The sequence below is a fragment of the Nanorana parkeri genome, unplaced genomic scaffold (assembly GCF_000935625.1).
Source record: "Nanorana parkeri isolate BGI_ZX_2015 unplaced genomic scaffold, ASM93562v1 scaffold47, whole genome shotgun sequence".
NCBI lineage: Eukaryota > Metazoa > Chordata > Amphibia > Anura > Dicroglossidae > Nanorana > Nanorana parkeri.
The window spans coordinates 1,167,804-1,173,558 of record NW_017306315.1 but is presented as its reverse complement, the minus strand read 5'-3'; positions in this window follow the sequence as shown (position 1 = coordinate 1,173,558).

Below are 5,755 nucleotides of genomic sequence, written 5' to 3'. Positions count from 1 at the left end.
TAACCAGTGTGATTTTAGAGCCAATGATTTTGCAATAAGAAGTAGCGATCTGTCAGTTGGCTATTTTAGGTGAGTGTCACAGTTCCTTGTACATTGATCCAGCGCCGGGTTTTGCCTCATGCCTGAGCTGCTCGGTTTCCTGTCAATCCGCCCTGAAGCTAGATGTTAAAAGGTTTGTGCACCTGTTCTTTAACGTTCGAGCAACGTGACTTCATGCTAGTAGCCGGATCTCTGTTTCCTATGGCATTGGTATTAAAGTATACCTTGTATTTTGTGTCTTGCTTGCTCTTGTTGTTTTCAGTGTTCCCTTCCTGCTGTGCTCTTGCATTCCCTCTGTTTTCTGTCTGTGTACCTCTTTACTTTGCTGTGGCTGTGAGTTCTCTCCACAGCATTGTTTCCTGCTCTGTTTGTTGTTGCCTTCTGCTACTGTTTCCTGTGGTTATTGTGCACCTCCCTCCTTCCTCCTGTCGATTCCCCTCTGCTGTTACTGTTTATCTCTTATCTCTGTGGGTACACATCTTGTGTGTTCCCTTCTGTTACCTGCTCCCTGTGTCACACATGTTCCCTACATCTTCCATCTAGTGCCTGTTTTCTATACCTTGTACCCTGTATGCACCCTGTGTCTTGTCCAGTGTGCTGTGATCCCGGAGTACCCGCTGGCACTGTGCCTGCACAGGTGTGGCAGAGAGCCGCAACCTGGGAGCTGCCCGGCAGCTCAACATCCACACCATCAGTGACTCTGGTGAAGATCAGACGGCTCCTTAGATCCCTCAACTCTGGCACACCTGCCTTTGTTGTGCAGCCACACTGTCCCTGCATCTCCAGGGACCTGTATCCCTGAACATTTTCTTATTTAGTCACAATATACTGCTCTGCAACACCCAAAGTTCACGATTCCTGGTGCTCCAGTGCCCTAATCGTGACAGTGAGCAGGAGAAAGGAATGTTTTTTTCCACCTAAAATTGCCCTGGAATATTTTGGGGTAATTTTTGTGGAAATACATATGACAGGAAGAAGTGGGGAACCTATCCTTATATAAGCCAATGAGGTTGGAGTGTTGGCAGGAGCAACAGTTAAAAGCAATCTTATGTTTCCAAGGAGAGTTATGAGATACAAAGACACATTTTGTCGAATCCATCATAGCACTTGAGGAGGAAGTTGCTGCTTATGGAGGGGTCTGATGGTTTTCTCCTGATTGAGATCAGTGGGAGGAGGAGCTCCAGTGCCTGGTGGAAGGAGTACAGGAGGGAAGGTTGTTAAGAAGAAGATAGAGATTAGAGAAGAGATAGATAAATGACAAAGAGTCAAGGAAAACATGTTAAGCTTGTCCACAAAAACAGATATCAGTAATTTGTTTCTTGGGTGAAGATGGTTAGGGAGGAGAGGGATGAGGGGGAAAAGAGGAAAGGAGAGGTGAGAAAGGGAAAAAATTAAGGGATAGTAGGGTAATCTGATATGTAGCACTGAGGAGTTAGAAGGGGAGGTCAGGACTTGTAAGCCCGGGGGGAGGTGTCATGCGTGACGCTGACCAGACGTGAGTAAGGGGAACGCCGAGAAGAAAGCCGACGGAGCGGCATGAGAGAGCTGTAGCATTACTAATCTAAACAGACCCTCTAGAGAAATGAGTAAGAAAAGCCAAAAGAAGAAAAATGGAGCTAAAAGCGAGGGAACTGGATCCCTGAAAAGATATCTTACAGCGGAGAAGATACGGCCTAAACAGTATCTAGATGAAAGGTTCCAGCGGCTGGATACTTCAGATATGCTGCCTTCACACTCAAGCTCGCCGACACAAGGTTCAGCTGGAATGCCATGTGAATTAGACCCAGCTGTATTGGTCTCGAGGGAGACAAGTGTGGAAACAGGAGAGGACTCGCAAGATCTGCCTACTAAAGCAGACATGGCCCAAATGCTGCAAGCAATGGAAAGATCAATAAAGCAAGAGCTTAAAGGTATGAGAACAGATCTAACATGTTTATTGAAGCAAGTTGAAGAGATGGAGGGTAATATGGAACAGCATAATAAGGCTATTCCGGATATGCAAGAGACACATAAAATAAATGTGCAACACATGAGAGCAACTTCATATAAACTGGAAGACTTGGAAAATAAAGATAGGAGGAACAATTTGAGAATAAGGGGTCTGCCTGAAAGTGTCCTAGATGGAAAACTGAAGGACGCTATGCAGGGTATTTTCTGTTCAGTTTTAAATAAATCAGAAGCGACCCCACTCCGTTTAGATCAAGTGCATCGGACAGTACGCCCCAGAGGTATGGCATTGACAATACCTAGAGATGTAATATGTCGCTTTCATTACTATGAAGATAAGGAAGAAGTTGTACATAAAATCCGAGAACTGCCACATATTAATTTTGAAGGTGTACAGTTGCTGATATTTCAAGATCTAGCAAGAGAAACATTGATGAGGCGCCGGGCTCTAAAACCGTTGTTAAATATTCTTAAGGCGACAGATATATCGTATAAATGGGGGTTCCCTACATGTTTGATTGTTAGGAAAAACGGACAATCGTATTATCTCCGCTATTATGAAGAGGTAGAGGGGTTTTGTGATGGACTGGGAATTAAGGCCTTAGAACTACCTGGACTGGAAAGTGACATTTTAACCTACACCCAGTTAACAGATAAGAACTGGCAATCACTTCCAAAAAAAAAGATAATTGGAGATTTTTTTGCTAAATATATGACTAATGTATGGATTATTATTTCTCTGCTTGTCTGGAAATAAGAAGATAGTAAAGTAGGAGAGTATAGAAAGTAATTTGAGAGTAACGCTAATGCCTTTTTTTTTACCCTCCCCGTAATGTAATTTTTTTTCCCCCTCTGTGTGTTTCTTCGTCAGGACGTTCTGGATACCACACAATCCAAGGAAAACCAAAAGATATCCAGTGACTCTCTCTTTTTTAAAACCTACAAACATCTTCACTCGGGGGAAACCCATGAACAGAAAGTCGAAGGACTGACCAGGAGATCATGTGAGTAAACTTGCTGTTCGTTTCCAACAACTTTTTGAAACCGCCCGAGAATAACAACAGGCTTCAAGGCGAATTATCCCTTAGCAGTGATCTGTTTAGTTTCATGCGAACATTGGACCCCCTAATATTGGATAGGGTCCCCCAATGGATTTTAACCTTAATTGGGGAACTAATTGCAAGGCAATGGTGCTGTGTGGAGGGATGTTAGATAATGTACTGTCTTTGTAGGTAATTTGTTTTTTGTTGTTGTTTTTTTGTTTGTGCCTAACCAAGAGCCATGCCCTGAGACAAAAATAGAAATATATTGTATGGTAAAATGGATAACAAATGTGATAAATGCTGTTAAATGTGATATCTTATAATGTGAAGGGATTGAATTCTAGTGGTAAAAGACATCAATTATATAGTGAATTAAAGAGACATGCAGGACACATAGGGGTTGATTTACTAACCTTATAAACACACCACAAACATGTATACACCTCTGTAGTGTGTTCCCTCCCAGCATGATCTATGGGTGGAATCTAAACACCTTTGTAGTGTGTACACACCCAGCAGGTGTGTTGTGCAAAGCCCTGCATGAATTTGCAAGGTGATGTTGTGTAAATTAGCTCTATGTTGTGTTGCTTGCGTTGATGAATGCAGGAATGTAAATGCATGAGCTAACCATTTTTGTCTAAACTGTGAAGCAGCATTATATATGCATCATGTGCATGATTTTTTACATATATGGCATTAGTGGAAATATGCTTTTAGAGACTTTTTGGTTGATAAATACATTTTGCTGTGTAAAAATCACACGCACCTAGTGCGTGCGTGTGTTTAGGTTAGTAAATCACCCCCATAGTGTTCTTAAGGAAACCCATTTGACCCATGCAAACTAAAGGGCATATATATCCAACCAAAAAATAGTTCTTACAGGAAACCCATTTGACCCATGCGAACTAAAGGGCATATATATCCAACCAAAAAATAGATTGAAGTCAGTTTGACCAATCATCGGTTTGAATTATTGGACAGGAAACTGTCAGCTCTGTGTTCAGCAATTTTTGTATGCCCGTGTTTGATCAAATAAAGTAAATTTTCTTTTTAAAAAATAACATTGTGGTTTGTCCCCACCATTGGTTAACCCTTGAACCGCCTTCATCTGTAAGACAGTTCGCACACAATTTTTTTTTTTATGCTGCAAGTTTTGGTTACAGGTGGGGTAGACGAACCCGTCAAAAACAAAAATAAGGGTTATTCAAAGAGCTTGTTATCTCCAGGAGTGTAACAAACCCAGTATCACAGTGTTTGTAAACCCTGGCTTGTCAAGTCTCCCCCTTTTCTCCCTGTCTCCCTGTGACACTTAATGACAGTGACATTGTATGCCACCTGTCTAATCTGGTGACCACCATTAGCTTTTAGAGAAAAATAAATAAATGTTAGCTTTCAGTTTTAGGCTGAGAGGTACAGAAAAAAGAACAAATAAATACATTTATTGTCATGCAATTTTTTTTAGCTGTGCTATTTTTCTAAAAAATGATAATCATAAAAACTTGGGAAGAAGTGTTTTCTTTTCTTTTATTCATAGTAAGTGAGGTGTTAGGCACACATATGTTAGGCACATATATATAAATATATTGCCCTATCTGTCCTCTAAAAAACAATATATAATATGTGTAAGTGCACTTAGTAAAAAAGTATATTACTGCTGTGGAAGAATCACACAGCAAAAATTTAAAAAGTGCTTCAATCATTAATGAACAGAAACTGAAAAAAAAGCCATGTTATAAAGGGGTTAAGAAGCCAAGAATCCCTAATCCAAGTAAAAACTATTTAAATTGCAAGAAGCATTTTTAAAAATCTGTTTTTAGCTTATGCAACGTGAATGGACATGTGTAAAAAATATAAAATAGGTGTTATCCAATCTGCTGCAAAAGTGGAAATATGCTTTAAGGCTAGGTTCACATCTATCCATTTCCACTTTTGTCCTTTTTTTATGTTTTTTTTTTTTACAGCTTTTGTTATATGTTGTGGTGTGTTTTTTCCTGTATCATGTGTTTTTTGGTTTGGCTATGGAGGACTGCTTTCCTGAAGTGACATCATTGTTGTGAACTTTGGGAAGAATTCGCTTCCTGGATTTCTGTGTCTTGTGATAAGGAATCTGATCCTAATGTCTGCATTTTAAAAATAACTTTAAAAGGCAGTTTCAACTACCCTTTTTTCTTCTGGATTGAGGATGAGCATATACTCCACTGTGGATGAAAAAATTGGGTCCGCCAAGCTTTCACAGGTTCTTCAATATGTTTATCTGTCTTTGTAGTGATGGCAAGAGGGGTCTGCATGAGGGGAAGGCGGCAGACCTCCTTGATGAGAGCTCTGTCCCATACAGAAATTCAGCAGCATCATCTTGCTTGGAGCAGTGTGTGAGAATATGGCAGGTATTCAGACGTAGGGTTTGTTAACGGGGTGGAAACACATAAAAAAGCATGAAAACATATTATACCTGCATTTTCATGCATTGCCATAGACTTCTAAAAATGAACAAAAAAAAACCCCAATGCAGAACATACAGTAGATATGAATAGCCTAAATTGTTTAAATGTGTTCCTTAGCACATTTTGTTGTTTTGCATTCTGATGTGCATGCTAAGCCACAAAGGAAAATAAAAATATCATGGTTGTCACTGAGAAGGAGGCAAGGGAAAATCTTCCAGTGGGAACACCTGTTTGGGAAGATTGCACCTAACTTTGGAGAAATTGTACCATATTCTCCTGTCATGT